The sequence below is a fragment of the Canis lupus genome, chromosome 3, assembly GCF_011100685.1.
Source record: "Canis lupus familiaris isolate Mischka breed German Shepherd chromosome 3, alternate assembly UU_Cfam_GSD_1.0, whole genome shotgun sequence".
NCBI classification, from domain to species: domain Eukaryota; kingdom Metazoa; phylum Chordata; class Mammalia; order Carnivora; family Canidae; genus Canis; species Canis lupus.
The window spans coordinates 82716132-82737258 of NC_049224.1; the positions used below are offsets into that span (position 1 = coordinate 82716132).

Here is a 21127-nt window from a genome sequence, read left to right on the forward strand (position 1 = left end):
TGTCAAATAAATAAATCTTTAAAAAATTTTTTTTCTAGCTACCAAAAGCTTTCCCAAACTTCACACTGGCTCATTCTCACATCCAATTGCCTAATAGATGTGGAATAGCTGTGTCAGGGCCAACCCATATAATGGACTAAATTTAAACTCATGGTCTCTCCCTCCCTTTAGCCCAATGGCCCACAACCCCTTCTCCTTCTATTATATTCTTTCCTTATGCTACTCAGGGTCCCTCATCCGCTTCGTCATTAAAAGTACTGTATAGAATGTGAGAGAAGGATTAATCAAGAATTGAAGTAATTAGTCTGGTTCTTATATGCTAATCCCACTGTGACGACTGTTTTAATTTAGTCTCTTTTCTTTTCCCACCATGGTTTCTGCCACAGTCTTAACACTCTTAACCTGCTTCAGTCTTACAGTCCTCAATCCAGAGAGAAATTCCAATGGCATTAAAATATACAAAGGTTCCTTAATATTTCAGTGAAATTTATAATTCTTAATAACTCACACAAAACCCTGGGCATAATTTTAGTTTCATCTTACACTAATCCTTCTCAATATTCTTTGCTCTGAATTATGAAACCATTTGCAAGTCTGCAAAAGATGCTCTGCCCTTTCTCCTTGATGCCTGCGCATGAACTATTCAATTTACTTCAGTGTCCTCTTTCTCTCTTTTCTTCCTAACTCTTTCAAATTCACTCAGAGTCAGCTAATTTGGAAAGCTTGTCTTCAGTATTTGCAAAAATGAGATATAGGCCTATCCTTTCTATTCTATATCTCTTTAGATTTACATTCATTAATGTGCATCCAGTTTTTAAAATGCATTTAAAACTGATTCATTAAAAATGACATTTTTTTCAAATTAACTTTCATCTTCTTGACCTTACAAAGTAATCCATATTAAATTGTTGCATTTTGAAATTACAGAAACTGTAAGAAAAATATTTTATACCATCAATACAATGAAGCACAGCTGTTCTCATTCTGGTGACATAATTATTCAAAACTATTTTATTTGAAGTCTGTTAGAACGATCTCATGAGTGTATTATGCCCATATTGTTGAGTCTAGATTCTCTATTTTTTAAGATTAATTAATAACAATAAGAGAAATTTTTGTTGAGCATTTATCCACGTAACTGTAGGGAAAATACTATAGGAATAATCTTATTTAATTCCCACAATAATCCTATGAGGCTAGTACTATGTTTTCACACATTTTCTGAAGAAGAAGTTAATATCAGACAGACTAAATGACATAAGCAAGGTCACAGACCAGCAAGTGGGATGCCAGGAGTGAACTTTTTTTATTCCAGAGAAGAGGTGTCTTTTTAACATGAAGACCACAGAAGCTTTTGCTTCTTTCTCCCCAATAGGCTCTGCAAAATGCTGATTATCTGCTTTACTTGTTAGTCTTGGGAATATGTTTGGTTTGTGTGCTTAGCCCTGCAGCTTTTCCTGACCTGTATGCCCTGTCCTTTTCTTTTTTTCTCTCTTCTGTCTAGAATCTTCCCTTACACTGCAGTGATGAAAAACACGATATATTTAACTGCCTCTAGGGAAAAGAGATACTGTGGATTAGTCTTCAAAGGGAAAACACAAACAAATAAACAAAATAAAGTAAAAGCAATCACGCTTTGTGAAGTTATATGAAGTTATATGACAGTTCCTTGGCTGAAGAAATATCATTACTTCTAAATTATGAAATAACCAATTACTTCTAAACAGCACATTATTATACTCTATTTTTAATTTTTTTTTCTTACTCTACTAAGTTGTTGCCCTTTTGAGTCATTATTGTATTTTCAGAACTGACAAGATACTAAGTATATAGAATAGTCAAGAATTGCTTCCATTAATCAAGCAATAAATGAACAAATACGTGGGCCATATTTTGCAAGAAAGCACATCCCATAGCTCCTGGGGACCACTAGTCTTGCACTCTCAAACACAGACAGTACACAAGAGGAATCTCCTCTTGTGCAAAGTCTCCAAATTTCAATGCTCAGGATAAATGTTTCTTTTTCAACCATTACTATATAAAAGGAAATCCTTCCTGAAATGAAAGACTATAGTAACCAACTATTCCACATGTCAAGTTTTGTTCTTGAAAACAGTAGTCAAGAGCCTTGACCAAACATGTCTCCAATAATTGAGTCCACCTACTCACTAATTCAAAAGACATTACAGAGACTCAGGCTGCAAATCACACAATAATCTTTAACATGTAGACACACTTGGCTTATAGAAGTGTATGAGATATACTTCTCACCTGTTTTGGGTCTACCTAAATAGGTGACATTGATAGAAAAAAAAACTGTTAGTATTAGAGGTCCCTATTCATTTATCTAAAGCGAGGCTTCTCGATTTCAGCAATACTGATATCTTGGGCTGGGTAGTTTTTTGTTGGTAATTATTTGCTGTTGTTGTCCTGGGTGTTGTGGGATGGTTAGCAGCACGCCTGGCCTTTCTCTACTAAATGCCAGGAGCGACCCTTCTGTAGTTGTGACAAACAAAAATGTTTCTAGACATTGCCAATGTTCCTGGAGACATAAACCCTTAAACTTTAGGTCATCGAAATCACCCAAAGTACTTGCAAAAAAAACAGACTGCTAGGTCCCATTTTCAGAAGTTCCGAGTCAGCAGATTTGTGGTGGAGCCCAAATATTTGCATTTATAACAACTTCTCATTTGATCTTGATGATGCAACTGCTATTTAAAGGACCTCACTTTGAGGGCCACCACTCTAAAAAGCAATTCATTTTTGCAAGATAATTTTTTAACTCAAAGAAAGATTTGCTGATTTTCTGGCATGATTATTTATATGTGTTTGATTTGGTTTGGTCTTTACAAAATAGAAACGATTTTAAATCTCAATCATTGTAAGTCAGTCTTGAAAATTAAACCACTGAGAATCCCATGCTCCATTAGCTTATGATACCTTTTACATCTATAATAAGTGAAGTGAATGCATAGGGATGAAACTGAACTAACCCATACCCTTTTCTCAACTTAAGTCAAATAAAATTGTGATTCTGCTACAACCATTCAACAATTGTATCTTTAGCTCTTAATTTAAACTAAACATAACCAAAAATAAATAAATAAAAAATAAATAAACTAAACATAACCAAGTATGTGTCACGGTTACCAAGTGAGCATTGAGAAATAATGCAAAAGGGTATTCCTTAAACAAGCTATTCTGAGCATATATAAAGCCGTACTTATATTGTTTGAATAATTGAAATATAATGACTCTAGAGTATAAATTATTCTACAACACATGAAAAGTACAAGGGAAGCAAACATCTGAATAATTTAGGTTAATTGGAGGTATAGAGAATGTTTCTAACAGATTTCAGCTATCCATTTAAGTGCTCTGATTCACTTTTTCAATCTGTCTTTGTAATCTCAAATTAAAATTTAGAATAAAAAAAGTTAGAATAGAGTCACTATTACATTTGTAAGGGGAAAGAAATTTAAGGTAGTTTTATTTTATCTTTTGACTAGTTATATCTGGTGCTAAGTATTCATAAAGTTTGATATATCTTTACATTTGGTAGCCTAAAGGTGAGAAATGCATATATGTAACCAATTGTTTTATTTTTTTCTCATCCAAATAATATAATACCATATGTCAATATAGTATATATGCCAAAATTATATATAATTGTAATGATTTCATTTTTCCATTTTCCTTCTTTCTTAGAAATCTGATTCAATATGTTCCATGTATAAAAGTACAAACTAATGTTATATTATCTCAAACAGTAGTTTTACTGTATTTTACTAATATATATATAAAAAAAAAAGTTTCCATGATTCAAAGAGCTTCGCAAAGCCCTGTGTTAAATACAAGCAAATAGTTTTCCTGAAGGCATGGCCTATCTGAATTTTAATATATGACATTGTTTGTATATCTCTCATGATAATTTAGATTACAAAACATTTGACCAAAGTTCTCTTTTTTTAGGACTATCTTCTGGGACCAAAAGCCTTAGGATACTATTTGACAAAGAGAACTTTATAATTTTAAAACCGTGTCACATAATTACCTTCTAGTCTAAGTGAGAGCTACTGTCCCTCTTAGTAAATATAAGGACACTGAAGTTTGAAATTTCAACACATGCAAAGCCACTAAGTAGAAATTTCTGCTATCAGTGTTAGAATTCAAGCTGTTCCACACAGTTCTAGTCTTCCTATCATGCTCTTGATTGTTCAGCAAGCCTCCCATGCTGATGAGCACTCGGAGAGCATAACCCCTACACACCCATGGGGCAGTAATAAGTGCATGAAGATAGTCTGAGTAAGTAAGACAATTGTATACTTGGAAGATGCAAGTTCTAAACGGGTAGTAAGGAGGGCTAGTCGGGCCATATTACTTGATAGGAGTATATTTTTATTAAGAGCTAAAGGAAATGGACTCCATTTAACTTGATTAATAACAATTGAAAAATATATCTACTAACTACATGATAGGTAGGGCTGAGTCAGTTCCAGTACCTAAATCTAAAAAGATTTACTTTTGCCTTGAAGACAGTTTTTTTGTTTGTTTGTTTCTGTTTTTTCTTAAATACAGGGAACTAACCCATCTTCATTTCATACTGAGGAATATTAAATAGTATTATCTGCTTATTTGACATTGTCATTCTGAGGTGAAATATTTAATAATACAAAATCATTAGGAAGCATGGATGTCTTTCTAAATACACTGTGAGCACTTTGTGGGAATGTGCTGTCTTTCTCTTATTTATTATTTGTTGAATGAGTATTACATAACAACCCAAATTTAGGAATTTAATTATGGAAGATATAAAATGTGCTTGGTGAACTGAATTAAAATTTTTCCAGTCCCTCTGGAACCATGGGAGGCATCATTAATAAAGTGTTTTCTTTATCTTCATCCATTAAACTCATAATTATTAACAGCACCCACGATGTGTGACAGCAAATAAAGGCAAAGTCTTTCTCATAGAACTTGCTTTTTTGTGCATGTGTTAGTAAAACAATTGAACTAACAAACATTTGGAAAGGGTTGGCATAGTCAACAAACTGAATGGTTAATGTGATTAGAGCCCCCCCCAGAGATCAAAGGGTAGAGTGAGGCACAAAACACTCAAGCTACGCAAGATTGTCTGCAAGGATGTTGCTCTTTAATCTGAAGACTCTGGGGTGGCCACGGAAATATTTTAGCAAAGTGAATGTCATGAGGAGATTTGAATTTCGAAGACAACTCTTACTGCAATACAAGGGAGGAGTTGGAGGATGCTGGAATGTTTTCTGAGAGATCAGTTGGAGGTTGCTCTTTTAGAGTTGGTTGAGTGGTGACTGGGAGGATGGAAAAAAAACACTATCTGAGGAATAAAATTAACAGGACACGGTATGTGATAGAGTATGGGCACTGAGGAAGAAGAAAGGTGTCAAGGATGCTTTAGCTTTTTAGCCTATTGAATGTTTTTCTTGCCTATGACATTATTTCAGAAAGGCGCAATCATTTGTGTGTTTAATTAAAACCATGTTACAGTTTTCTGGTTTTTTAATGGCAAAAATCTAGGATTTTTGCAATGTGAAGGATACTCCAATTAGTGGAACTACATGATACGTAGGGCTGAGTCAGTTGCAGTAGTAGAAGGTCCTGGGGTTAAAATGCACCATGTTAAGTAATGTTATGCCAAGGACAAACCTACACACTATATTCAGGCATTTTTTGGTCCTTTTCGGCTATCCTGGCTTCCCTTTGGCAGTCATACTCTGCCCTGTAAGTGAAGAGGTATTTTCCGAACAATGAAGATGAGTTTATGGTAACCGGGGTTAAACTAATGGAGAGCATTGAATTGATCAGCAGGAAATTCGAGAAAGGTTAAAATAGCCTCCATTTTTATGTTGCTGTACAGTAGTGAGTAATGTTAATTGAATTCCCCTTGTGAGATTCTAAGAGATTTTTCCACAGGATCCTGTGCTGTATAAAAAGGAAACAATGGCTTGTGGTAAAGTTAATTCAAGCTGAGATACATTAACTGCACCACATTATCGGTTGCTAAGAGTGCTATTAACACACATCACCCACTGTGTATATTTGTGAATTAGGAGGTTTCCTTGTTAATGGAAATGAGACACTTTCCTTGAAAATATCAAGCACTGTGAATGTTGAGATTGTTTTTAAGAAGCACAAAAAGGGAAGAATACATGCATTCTGTACATGATGTGGCCCCTCTCCCTTTCGACCCAGCACCATTTTCACTCCTGCTTTGTTTCTCTTTGGACTGCTTGCTGTTGTTGTTTGTATATTTATTTTTCTGTTCTATGTGTGTGTGTGTGTGTGTGTGTGTGCGTGTGTGTGTGTGTGTGTGTGTCAGTGGTGGGGAATCATTTTGAATAGACTCGCACCATGAAAACACTTGCATTCAAGTGTACCCACCCATTCTGAATTTTCTAAAATAACAACTGCTTGTTACTAAACTTAAACAGAAAACATACTAGCTAAGGAATCCAGAAATTCAAGTTCGATCCTGGCTCTGGCTCTGCCCATATATGTGCCTGTGATAGTGGAAAAGGGCAAAGAAGCAGTATTTATGGAAAGCCTGTAAAATGCCAGGCAGAGGGCTGAGCTTTACTTATGTCCTTTCCTTTAAATTAATTCTCTTTTAGCCTTGGGACCAATATACTATTTTTCCCTTCTCTTTAGGGCTGAAGAATCTGTGACTCAGAAAAAGATAGTTCCTGGGGCCTTGGGTGGCTCAGTTGGGTAAGCATCAGCCTTGGGCTCAGGTCATGATCCCAGGGTCCTTGGGTGGAGCCAGGCATTGGGCTCCTGGCTCCATGGGGGGTGGGGAGTCTGCTTCTCCCTTTCCTCTGCCTGCCACTCCCCCTCCTTACGTTCTCTCTCTCTCTCCCTCTGTCAAATAAATAAAATCTAAAAAAAAAAAAAAAAAAAAAAGTCAGTTCCCTAATTAATCTATAAAATCAGTGTTATAGGCTGGGTGAATTCCATGGCCTCTCTAACATAGAATACTCGTATATTTACCCCTTCACTCGCTGCTCTCTACACACAAACACACAGACACCTGCACTCAAATAGCTGCTGTTTTTTTTTTTTTTTTAAACGAATCATTTCATATTTTTGGTCATTGTCTTATTGCAGTGACCTTACATGAAATAAATACTTCGGTATTTTTGTTTGTTTAATTAATCTCCTACTTATAAACTCAGGTTACGCATCAATGTTATCCTACCACATATTCCTTACACTTCACCAAACACCAAAAAGTAAAGCACTTAAAAGCAATAATTCAAAAGTATGTTACTGACATTTTCACACTACATTTGCTTTATTCCAAAAGTGGACCCAGGGTATGAATATAAATGCAATTCTTCACCAATTACATGGAAACAAATGACAGTACAATTACATGATTAAAAATGAATTTTATTTATGCTTTTCCATGCATGAAATCTACATACTTCCTGTCTGGTTTGTCAATAGGCTCAAAAATACTCTTACAGGGCAGCCCCAGTGGCTCAGCAGTTAAGCATCTGCCTTCAGCCCGGGGCCTGATCCTAGAGACCTGGGATCGAGTCCCACGTCGGGCTCCCTGCATGGAGCCTGCTTCTCCCTCTGCCTGTGTCTCTGCCTCTCTCTCCCTCTCTGTGAGTGTCTCTCATGAATAAATAAATAAAATCTTTTAAAAAACACTCTTACAAATGTATAATTACTTTCACCGGTGAATTTCTTATAAAATTTCAATTCTGTGTGGAAAAATTAGCTTCTAGTAGTCTAAGTTAGAAATGGAGAGGAAAAAAAAAAAGAAATGGAGAGGAAGCAACATGAAAGAAATTCAGAAGATGTGTTTTAAACTCTGTAAATGGTTATCTCTACTACATAGATTATGAAGCCAGTGATATGATGGGAATATAATTTAGTTTATTCATTGACTAAAAAAAAAATGATAGAGTGAATCCTGGTTCACAGATATACCACTGAGAATACTTTCCATTACTATTTACTATTACTTAAACATGTAGAATATATTAAAATATAAAAACCTTTCTGTTGTGTGCATAAACATTTTCCCTAAAGGAAATGCTTTTTGGTAGATAAAGAGAAATAAGCAAAAACTTATCTGGGAGATTTTGTCAGGGGGAAATAATCGTAATAATAGTTTTAAAATAAGAAGTGATCAAACCGAGGCTAAAGCCAGACTACATAGATTTCTGAGCATTCCATGGTATTTTATCCCAGTGGCCCACTTCCTGTGCCAAAGGAGAACCTGCTCACTAGAACCTGTTTTTTTTTTTTTTTTTTTTTTTTCTTGGGCAGAGATAGAACACATTTTTTTTCAGTTTCTCTCGGAGTTAGGTTTGAGCACATTATAGTTGATAGAATGTGAGCAGAGTAACATGTGCTCTCTGAAGCCTTCGGGACTGGTTCTTAATCACTTACAATTCCCCACTGTCTCTGCCCCACCTTCACCTTCTCTTCTGTGATGCGTCCTCCTGACTATTCTCCTTTTTCTTTTTTATTTTCTTTCTTTATTTTTAAAGATTGTGAGAGAGAGGCATAGACACAGGCAGAGGGAGAAGCAGGCTCCATTCAGGGGACCCTGATGCAGCACTTGATCCCAGGATCCTAGGATCACACCCTGAGCCAAAGGCAGATGCTCAACCAATGAGCCACCCAGATGCTCCTCCTTTTTCATTTTTACTGGCTGGACATCTGGACCTCCTAGTTTGGGTAGGATTAGAAGCCATGAATTCAAGAAGGCAGACCTGTATCACCTGGCTTTCTAAATAATACAGCTTAGAAGAGCCAGACATTAACTGATCTAGAGTTATCTCGGATTGCCTTTGTGAGAAATAGCCTTCTATTTCACTTAAGTCGTTATGATTTGGGGGTTCTAATTTCAAGTAGTTAGCCAAGCCTAATAATTAGTATATTTCACTGTTTCTTAATCATAATCCAGAGGATACACATAAAAAGCATAGTCTAACATCAGAACATCAGAAGAAAACAATGGACAAACTAGACATATACACACACAATGCATAAATGGATATGATTTTTGCTAATATAATTAAAAATACATGCACAATTCATAAATGAATATAATTTTGGTTAATAGAATTAGAAAATACATACAGTATCTATACGTGTTCCCCTAGGTTGCTACCAGATGACCAAATCTAAAAGAACTAGCAAAAAGATGTTAGACTGCTTAAAAAGGACAGTACATGGATGTTCGATGTTCATGAATCACCCAGTCAGAAAACTCATTAAATGAGCAATGTCACTCTCATCCACTTCGGCCTTTCATGGACATTTATGGAAGAGCAGGCTATCCCAAAGCAACCCATTCTGCAAGGGCGTTGCTTCAAAACTAGGTGTTTGGCCCACACTGTGTGATTCAAGAGAAAATAACACAGCAAGCAATGTGTTGTGGGTTTTTTTTTTTCTTTCTTTCTTACTTTTGACTATGTTTTGTCTCTTTCAGTGCTTATTAGCACTTCCACCAAAATTGGTCAAGGAGGGGAATCTGAAAATCAGCACTTACCGATATTGATCCACGAAACTGTTATTAGTCCCATCACCTTTACTACCTTGCCTGAATGGCCACTCAATGTCAGTCATGTTTTGACTACACCACTCCAGGGCATGGATTCTAATTTGAAAAATGGAGTGAGCATTGGCAGCGGCAAACACGAGACCGCATTTACTGAGCACTGGCAACAGAGAAAAGCCAGAAGATGGTATTTTCAAGGCAACAGTCAATCCATTTGTTGCTATGAAGAAAATGTCTCCAGTATTAAGAACCTCGTATAGCAAAAAGCTGAAAAACATTCATTAACTAAAATCAATGCTTTCCTTTTCTTCCAAACAGCACTGTTTGCTTTTGGGAAGTGCTGAAATTTTCTGCTGCTCAAGAGAATGTGTCTCTACCCTTTGTCAATTATAAACAGTTTATGAAAGGGCTTGCTTTGGTTATTTTCATTGCTGCTTCCTAAGAGACTCACAAATCTTATACAAAAATTTATTTTTATGTTCCGTTATAACTATTTACTTTTACTGGCTACTATTAGACTCTGCTGTTTTAGTGGACCAGAATTTTATAGTATTGCTGTTTATTTTTGTTATGATTGTATTGCTAGCATAATTGTTTGCATATAGCATTTGTTTAACATTTTTTGAGCACCTACTATGTGCAAGACACTGTAATGGGTGCTGGGGGTATAAAGATAATATGATACAAACCAGTTTCTTATATGAAAGTAAACATGAAGGACACAAACATGAACAAAAGGTCAGTGTCTAAGTGACAATGTCACTTAGGGCAGGGTCTTGTACATGACAGCTACTTTCAGGTTTAAAAAAGAGGGTCACTATGTGATAGATTGTGATGTGTTTATGTCCTAGAGGTCTGCTTGGACATTGAGTATCTCATCTGACTCTAGAAAAGGTATAAATAAAGAAATGGAAGATGATTAATATTAAGACAACATTTTCAATTGTTTTATGTAAAATTTTAGTCACTCATGAAATATTTTCATTTTAATTTGTTAGGTTGACTAACAAATTAGGATTTCATCATATGTCATCGATTTCTCTTATAATTACATACTTGTGTTTTGATCGTGGTTGATAATCCAAGGCCAAGATATTCTTTCATTGTCCCAAATAATCAAAAATGTATTTTTTGATGCAGGTTAAAGATGATGAATCTGCAAATTTATTCTTAGGGCTTCTAAACTTCCTTCAAAGATATTTGTGATATCATTTGTAAATTAGATATCTGCATTGTATATGGCCAAATCTTTATAAAAGTTGATATTCTTTTCATTATTTATATATAAAACACAAAATAATAAATAAAAAGCAAACAATATTGTATAAATGGAAAACTCTTAGATAATTAATCTCCTTGTTTAAAGGATAAGAAAATCTATGGGATTTAGTCTTAGATAATTAATCTCTTTGTTTAAGGGATAAGAAAATCTATGGGATTTACAACAACCCTGGATTCCACCACTCCTGGATTCTGATCCTATGTCTGTCACTATCACTTTAGACTTGTTGGGAAGGTTATCAAGGCATTTAAAAATGTCCACATTGGTAAATGAAGGAGTTAGTTTTATTCTTTGGTTATTTCCAATTACAAACTTCTGTGACTCAAAATACCTTCCTGAGGGGGTTCTTAGATTATTTAGTGCCAGTTTGAACTTGAGTCTGCTTCTCAGATTCAGCATCCAGCTTTCCCTTTGCAAATGCAATTCCAGGGGGTGGAATGAAAGGTATGACCATGATTCTATATCTTCAGAAACTGAAGGAAAGATTCCTGTTCCTTTTGTGTGTTAAAGCTTGTCTGTCTCTAACACACTATTTCCAGGACTTTTTTTTTTTTTCTGACAGTTCCAGAAAGCAGGTGAGAACTATTTCTCTTCTCCAGATCCTAAAGAGTCAGAATTGATTGTGGAATCACATCCTTTTCTTTAGATGCCATGCAAAGTTTTCTTTTAACAGTAAACTGGAAACAGTCTCATGATAAATTTTGGACTTGGCAATGAAACTAGAGTTAAAGGGCCTGCTTGCTGAAGAAACATGATTATTGGAAAGAACATGGGTTTGGAGTAAAACAGATGTAGGTTCAGATTTTAATTATTTATTTATTTATTTTTGCTACTTACTGAACGTCGGTTTAAATGATCTGAGGTCTGATCATTGGAAATGGGTTTGATAGGGATATTGTAAGAATTAATAAGGGAAAATATTTCAAAGTACCTGAGATAAATGCTAGTGCCTCCTTTATCCTGATTGTTTCTCTTTTGTCCTTCTCTGTGTTTTCACTCTACCCATTTCCAGGAGGGGAAAAAAAAAAAAAAAAAAAAAAAAAATATATATATATATATATATATATATAGTGTGTGTGTGTGTGCATGCTATTTGTTATGTAAATGTTATTGGTTGCTAGAAAGTGGGGTTATGATAATTCAAGTTCTCATCAGTCTTCCTTTCTGAATGTTATGTCTAAGGAAGAATATATGCTAAGAAAAATGGCCACTTAATGAAAATAAATCCAAGTAACTAAATATGGGGAAGGTTTTCATACCTCACAATGAGAGGATTGGTTAGTAAATGTACTGAAGCACCCTGAGTAGTTGAAGGATCAGAAAGTTTTTGCTGTAGCTGTTCTATATGTTAAGGAAACATACCCAATGACTGTTTCATTTCCTGCTCCTTTACATTAATAACATGGGCTTTGGATAGGATTTCAGGAGGAAAATAATTGCATCTCTATTCTTTCCAAAGTAAGAATTTAGAGAGGAAAAGTATTAGGGAAAATTATCCACTAACTCTCTGTATCCATTCCCTTTTTAAAGCGTCCAACACTGATAATTGTTCCCTGTATCCCAGGAGTCAAGAAAGTATAAGATACACTTCAGTTATAGCAAAGTTTATTGCAAAGAGATTCTGAGGGAGGATCCGATCATAGAAATTTGAATTTTGTAATTCGACAAGCTAAAATGAAACAGGGCCAAGATTTTAAATTTTGTAGTGCTTAATCAGTAGGGAAGAAGCAAACTGAACCCCTTTAGGAAAGAGAGATAATTCACTCTTCTAAACCCATATCACCTGCATTCATACATGGTTGGTCACATGTCACCTTGATGTGTTTTTCTATAATCATGAGAGTCATGACTCTTATTTATGAAATTAAGCAATTAATATCAGGTAACATTTTAGTGTATTTGCTATAGAATTTTATTTACTGAAACGAGTTAAAAAGCGAAAAACTTGGTTTCATATTTAATAACTTCAAGTTATTTTAATATGGATGAGAATTGGAGAGAGAGATAGAGCCCTAAGTCATCTACTATATAACACCTGCTATGATTGCATTAATAGAGTAAGGTTCTCAAGGAGTTTGCCTGTGGTACATGGAAATAACTTGGACATTCTGAACTCCTTCTTCAGTTTTATTTTATTTTATTTTATTTTATTTTATTTTATTTATTTTATTAACTAATTTGTTTTTTTGCAACAAGACAGACTGATTTAGTAATTAAGAGTCAGGCTCTTAAACCAGAATATCAGAGGTCCTCAAATTTTGCTGTATTCTGACTTTGTGATAATGGTCAAGTTACTTCACCCTGTATTACCTGATGATTTTCACCTTAAAATGTGATACGAAGAGTATAAATGTGATAATCTTGTGAGGATCAAATATGTATATTTGCATATGTATAGGACTAATACCTGGGAATATAATGCACTATGAAGTATGGTGATTCTATTATTAACGAAATCACGTTGAAATTCACTTTTAATGAATCCCATTGATACGTGTTTTTTTTTTTTCTCACCAGTAGATAATAAATGTTAAAAGGGCAAAATTCTTGTCTGTGATGCTATATCATCAGAATTTAGAAGTCCCTGACACATGTATTAAACAAATATATGTTAAATAAGATAAATGTGTGAGTGAATTAAATTTTTAAAAGCATGGGGGCATTATTGCTTATATAAAAATAATTTAATAATCATAACACAATTGCTTATTGATCAATTATTATGTTCCAGTCTTTGACTACATTGTTTAATAGAAATCCCACAGGAAACTTGGAGGTGGTTATTATTATTATTATTATTATTATTATTATTATTATTTTAGAAATGAGGAATCTGATGTTCAAAAAGATGGAGTATAAGCTCTTCAAGATTGTTTACTAATTATTAGAACCAGTATTTATATCCAAATCAAGTATGACAAATATAGACAAAATATGATTTTGCTCTCATTAACAGAGAATATTACCATTTTCAGATTTCTACAGAAATTTCTGTGCTATAAATTATAATAGCTAAACTGAATTTAGAAATTAGATGTCATTTTAAAGTATAATGTACTTTAAACATGTAAAATTTTTTAGTTTTCAGAAATGAATCTGTCAGTTATATCTCAGCATGCCTAACAAAGGGGAGTCAAAATGGCATCACAGGAACAAGCAACTCCTTAAACTTTAAAAAAGGAAGTTTCATTGATTTTTGTCCTGGCTGAAGGCCGTTTTGAAATAAGTTGGAATGTAGCTCATAACACATATAATAAAAAACAACCAAACAATCAGAAGGCCAAGTTGAAATTATTCAGCAGTCAAAATTTTCAAGAAGAAAAATACACTGTCTGCCATCAAATATAGGGTAGAATTTAAGCATTTTGTGCCTGATTAAAAAAACTAGTCGAATAATATCCATCTATTTACAGATAAAATTGATGATTATATATTAAAACAAAGAAGGAAAAAATGAAACGTTCAGCCCTAAATAAAATATGTGAGATTCTGGAGTTAAATTTATAATAATATATTCATTGAACGTTTTTATTTCCTTAGTCCTACTTAGGGGGCACCTGGGTGGCTCAATTGATTAAGTGACGGATTCTTATTTCAGCTCGGGTCATGATCTCAGGGTCGTGAGACTGAGTCCCAGGTCAGCCTCTGTGCTGAGTGAGAAGTCTGCTTAAGATTCTCTCTCCCTCTCTCTCTCACTCTCTCTCTCTCTCTTCTGACCCTCCCCCAGCCCATCCCATCTCACCACACTTCCACACACATGCATCTACATACCTACTCTCTCTCTCCCTCTTCCCTTCCCTCTGCTCTCTCTTCTCTTGCTCTCTTTCAAATAAATACATCTAAAAGAAAAAAAAATAGGAAAAGCCTTTGTAAGATGATAAAAATTAGACAAGAAGGACAGGAAGGGTTAAAACAATGAAAAGCAGCTATGGTCAGATGAGCCTATGTAAGCAGACTGCTCCCTAAACATCTTTTAGTGACCTTTAGATTGCCAAGCATTATCTGTAACAGAAACTTTAGAAATTATACAGTAGGAGGATGTTAAACATTTTTGAATCAATTACATGATGACATTAAAAATAACAGTAAATATTTCATGAAGTCTTAGAGATTTATGAAAAGATATAAGACAAATGGTGAGAGAATAAAAAATGCTGTTCACTCAGCATCCAACAGCATTTATTGACTACCGTGTACCAGCCAGCATGCTACGGTAGGATTTATAATGACTTCCCTCCTAGAGTTTATAATTCAGTCAAGATTAGATGACTTTGTCAATGATTCAAGATAAGGAGGAGAGAGGTCACAGAGCAACAATGATAGTTAAGTTTAATAGTGGGAACAAAATTCAGAAATTTTTTGTGATCTTTTGTTTATTTTCCTTGCATATTTATTTTCATTTGGATTACAGGTATCCGTTCAAGACTATAAGGCAAATCTGGGTGAAAAAAATTGGACTAATCCATAAACTATATTATATAAATTTTAAATGACAAGGAGTCAACAATTTAACCAAAACTACTTAAAGTGTAACACTATCCACAAATTAAAGTGAATTCAAGCAGAGCTCTGAGCAACAGTTTCAAAAATTATTTTAGGCACAAAACACTCCAAAATCCCATCTGTTGTAAATATTGGTAGAATGCAACTATTTCTATGAGTTCCCTTCAAAACAAAATGATGACTTATTATATTCTAGTAATTAAACTAGCGGTATCTAGAAATACAATGAGGAATAAAAGATAGTCTTGCCCAGCCCATCCTCATATTTCATTCAGAGCATTAAAATTACATAGATGACAGATATAGATAAATAGATGATAGATTGATAATAGAGACAGACAGATACAATACAATTAAGTATACAGGACTCAAGAGAGAAACAAATTTTAACTTGAGCTTGGAAAGAATGGGGAAGATTTCTTTTAAAATTACTTCTTTTTTTTTTTTTTTCCTGAGTTTCAAAGGATAGGAGACTTTTCAGACAAGTGCAGTAAGAAAGGTGGACTTTCCAGCAAAAGGAACAGTATATAAAAATGTATATCAAGTTTAAGGATTATAAATGGGTTCAGAGAAGCAGGAACTCTGGAACATATGGGAAATTTATAGTAACTGAATTTAGAAAATTGGAAGTGTCAGGTCTTAGAGAGCTTTGTTCTCACATTTATGGTGTTTAGGTGAGAGGGAACTTGCCTGGTTGAGACTGGATTTTATAGAAAGGTCACTTTAGCATCAATGTATAGAGTCATGTGCAAGCAAGAAGAAACTAGAGCCAGAGAAGTCATAACAAGGCCATTAAAATGGTTCAAGAGAAAATTAATAGTGGGATGAAATAAGGCAGTGACAGGATAGGTGAAGGGGGGGGATTAAAACAATTCATTTAAGAAGTTGGACAGGGAAGTATCTTTTTGTCCAATTAGATGTGGGGGCTAATTAAAAACGAAGAATCTACACAGGTGACTCTGAAATCCTCTCCCTCCCCATTAAATGTCAGATAGTGTTCCTAGATGCCCTGAAACTCAAACCCAGGTTATCAGTCAGGGTTCAACCAGAAAAGCAAAACCAGTGGGAGATTATTTCTATCCGTATCAACTATGTCTAACTCTATATCCGTATCCCTATCTATATCCATCTGTATCAATCTATTGCAAGGAGTGAGCTCACGGAATTCCATATATCAGCTGCCAGGAAGGGCCAACTAAAACTCTCAGTTATTGCTGAAGCTGCAGATTATGACAATCTCTCTTACTTGATGTCATATGATTATTGATTTTAATCACATCTACGAAATAGCTTCGCGGCAACACTAGATTAATATTAGGTGAAGGAACTAGGGACTTCAGCCCATTTGAGTTGTCAAAAAAGACCATTACATGCAAATACAGACTTCAACTGAAAAAAAAAAATTCTTCTCAAAGGACTCTTACATTTCTTGGTTAGAAAATTAAAATGCTTGCTGTGTAATTAATTGAAAGAAAGAAAGAAAGAAAGAAAGAAAGAAAGAAAGAGAAAGAAGAAAGAAAGAAAGAAAGAAAGAGAAAGAAAGAAAGAAAGAAAGAAAGAAAGAAAGAAAGAAAGAGAAAAAGAAAGAAAGAAAGAAAAAGAAGAAAGAAAGAAAGAAAGAAAGAAAGAAAGAAAGAAAGAAAGAGAAAGAAAGAAAGAAAGAAAGAAAGAAAGAAAGAAAGAAAGAAAGAAAGAAAGAAAGAAAGAAAGAAAGTTAGTTGATCCTGGGGGAAGAGGAAGAGTTGTATTTTGGACTGCTGGTTTGAAGTCACCATGGAGGACCAAAGGACTAAAATAGGTCTAATATTTTAAATGAGTTTAAAAGTTTATGACATATTTTTACAACATACTAATAATATATGAGAAAGAACTTAGCACACATTCCTTAAAGTAGTGTTGTATGGTAGAGAGTGCAGGCAGGTGATAATGGGAAACCAGAATTTTAGTCTTTGATATGAAACAATGTGTTTGGGAAAGATATGTAACCTCTCTGGACTTCCCTGTCTTTGGGAATTAAGAGATGAAACAGAATAGATTGTTATATCTTCTATTGTGTTTGATGATGAATGCTTTAACTCAAATTTCCTAAGTGTAATGATAATCAAAATAATTCTCTTCAGATTTGTTATTAACCAATTCTTTACAAAGAGCCCACAATCGGTAGTGGATAAAATATGGATAAAATAAAAGGATGCATGTGAGAAAGTCAGAGAGGACTGAATGGGAAGGGCTTTCTCTGACTACACCTAATTATTCACCAGCTTTTTTCTTTCTTGTTTTTAAATTTTGCATTCATTGAAGAAGACTGGATCTCAATAGACTCAAAATTTCAAAACCTTTTGCTTCTAGGAATACTCCCTAGTGGTCTCATTTTTTTTTTTTTCCAAATTGTATTGAATTGAAAAAAAAAAAAAAAAAAGGAAGGGAGGGTAAAAAAAGGAGATAGGAGGGAAGGAGAGAGAGAAGGAGAATGAGGACAAGGAAAACGTGAATGAAAGTAAAGAAGAGTAGCTGAGTTACTCCTAAAGGCATAATCAACACTGGTTAGGTGAGCTGTGCCTTTGACATGCAAGACCAAATAGAACGAAACATTTTAAGTTACTGTTGTAATTGAACATTGTATCTCATTTAAATCTTCCTGTATAAATTTCTTAGATCAATGGATTATTGTTTGACTAAATGCATGTTGTGTCTGAGCTGCTGAGTTCCTGTTCCATTCTGTAATGCTACCCCTAAGGAGGTAGTTTGCTACAACTTCTGGTGATGTTGGTGCATAAAATATTTTGCCCCCATAAAATACTGGAAGTCTTTAAGTATTGATAATTTCCAAGTCATCATCTGCTGAGACCTGTCCTTGTCAGGCATGCCACAATAGGTCAGCATCACATTTGAAGTAAAATAAGCTAAAGGGCTATTACTGAGCAAGTATATTTTCTCTGTGGCTCTCTCTGAAAAGTTTGTGTCATTTCTCACTGTGATTCCTCATCATATCCTAGCAATACTTATGGACATTTACAATGACGTTCAGTAGGTTCAAAGAAAATTTTCATATGGTACAAGGAACGAAAGTGAGCTAAAATTTCTAGGCTCAGTTTTTCTCAGGAATGGACAAACTCCTTAGACATTAACTTAGTTATCTTCAATGTACATTGTAGTGATAACTACTGAATTGTTTTCCAAGTGGCCCAAGCTCCTCATATTTTGTATGACAATAATCAGAATGCTTTTTGCAAACATAATTCACATAACTGATCCTTTATGCACCTGCTCTTTCTTCTCACAATCATAGTAAGTCACTCAATCACAGCGGGTATTAGGAGCAGGATCAAGTAGAAAATCACTTTGAATTCTATTAAGATATTTACTTGTTTATATTGGCTTTTTATCTAGGCTTACTTTTTTTTTAATTTAAAACTATGGCCTATGAATTGCCATTTTTTTTTAAAGGAGACATTTTCTTTTTTTTGAGGATTTCATTTCTTTATTTGAAAGAAGAGAGAGAAAGAAAGAGAACACAAGACAGGGGGGTTTGCGAGGGACAGAGGGAGAGGAGAAGCAGACTCCCCACTGAGTGGACATCCCAGTGGGGGGTTGATCTCAGTACCTTAGGATCACACCCTGAGGTGAAGGCAGAGTCTTACACCACTGAGTCACCCAGGCGCCCCTGGCATGAATTTTTTACTGCTACTTCAGTTTCTTTGCTTGATGAAGTAAATCAAAGATTGGAATGGTTCGAAATGATGCAAAATGATGTAAAAATGATGTTAATTTCATTATGGAACGTATTTCTGTTTTCATATATTACCATCATTACCTAAATGGATGGGCACTCATTTACAACCTTTAAAATAATGAGGCCTCTTGGTACTCCATCTCCCATTCGCTCTAGGCTGTCATTCAGATTAATTGTAAACAGAATTAGTGATGATATTATCAAAGATTTTACTTGCTCTTAGGGACTGATAATTTCTCTGTGATCATCTTTTTTTGAGGCTATTTAAGGCTTAAGTGCTTTATCACATTGGCACCTTCATCATATATAAGGCACTTTAAGATTTAAAATGACTAAACTTATCTTAAAGATGAACTTGAAATCAGATTTGTTTCCTGAAATAATATTAAACTGGACCACATCATCTATGCGTTATCTACTTATTTTACCACTACCTATGCTCCCACCTTAAACATTAATTTTCACATAGTTAATATTCACCTTATTCTTTTGGGGGCAAAGCTTAAGTCAAGTTACAAAAATATGAAAACAAAATAATGAATTAGAAAACTTGTTGTTTACAATGATACCCACACAGTCACATAAATACTTGATACAGGCAGTTCTGAAATCACAGAGAGTGAGTGACCTATGATTCAAATACAGGATAGAAAAGGCAACTTTATATCACATGATTAGGAACTGTAGTGGAGACACCTACTGATTAAGAATCTATCAATAAATCGAGATACCTAAAATTTTTTCCTTGTTTTCTTTTAATTAAGACATGACACCATCCACTGTATACTGTATTGCTTATGGAAGATAAAAGCTATTTAATATGCCAGCCTCAATTAATTTACTTGATGAGTTACAAAGCAATTTAATAATTTTATATGATGATCATTGTTTATATGGTTGCATTTCCTTATTCTCCTGCACCTTATACCACACGTTCTGTTTCATAATAGATACAAACCAAGATAAATATCTGCAAATGTAGAAATAGAACTTCTGACATAAAGATGTCCTATTTTCTCCCCGTGAAAGGTGAAGTGGGCACTTTGACAATTTGAGCTCCATTTAATCTATTTTTTTTTCTCTTTTTCTCTCTCATTCTCAGCATTCCACAGCCAATATTTGGACCTTGGGTCACATGGAGTCCATTTGGCCACAGATGATAACTAAATAAGTTACAAATGTGCAATATTATAAAATAAAGTAAAATCACTGGCTGAGAGTCTTCATCACAAGAGGTGAAAGAGGTGGGTTAGTATTTTGGAGATGGTAGTAGTGTAGAGGGCTGTATGTCCTCACATAATTGAATTCCTAAAAATTATCAAAATAAATCTATGGCATATGAATGTTTATTGAGTGTATGCCTATCTATATATGTCTGTCCTGATTTCTTTCTATATTTCTATATATCATCTATTATCTGTCTATCTCTCCATCCAACCTCTATCATCTATTCATCCATCCATCCATCCATTTGCTTACCTAACTTCTATCTACCTAAAATTAGTTTAGACATACTTTGCCAGAGTACAGCATGCACAGTGTGGCTCTCATGTTCACCCAATGTAGGTTGGCCATGTTTTTTACATTAATGCTTCAGCCAAAGGATACACATGTTGTAGTGTAAAGCCCTGACAGGTTTGTTTTTCCTTTGTTGTAAGGAAGTGCCTCACTCAAGCTTTCATTGCCAAGGCAACCATTTTAAAGATACATCCAACGTTAACAGCCACAGGAGTAGACAAAAGAGCCAGGCTATCCTTGCCCACAGAGGCCCTCTGTTTTAGAGATCTTACTTGATCTCAATAACTGACCATTTGAGCCACTTGCATTTTCTCTCCCCATGTTTTAAATTCTGGCTCTTATGTTTTAAATCAACCAATGAAGAGTGAGCACACAAAACGCTAGGCTTCCACACTTGACCCAAATAAAAGCAGAACCCTGGACCCATGCTCTCTCTCCCTACCTGGGACCTCACTGTATGGCCCAAGGTGTGCTATGTAATTCCCAAGTCTTTTTTTTTTTTTTTTTTTTTTTTTTTAATTCCCAAGTCTTATAA

At 34.6% G+C, this 21127-nt stretch overlaps 1 long non-coding RNA gene across 5 annotated transcripts in view; it reads left to right on the forward strand.

Moving 5' to 3' along the window:
• LOC102153629 overlaps positions 1 to 21127 on the forward strand; it is a 79614-nt gene that overhangs the window by 41231 nt on the left and 17256 nt on the right. For all 5 annotated transcript variants that reach the window (XR_005357325.1, XR_005357329.1, XR_005357327.1 and 2 more), the window contains 2 exons: positions 6685 to 6744; positions 20177 to 20318. This is a non-coding gene — a long non-coding RNA (uncharacterized LOC102153629). The remainder of the gene's footprint in view (positions 1 to 6684; positions 6745 to 20176; positions 20319 to 21127) is intronic.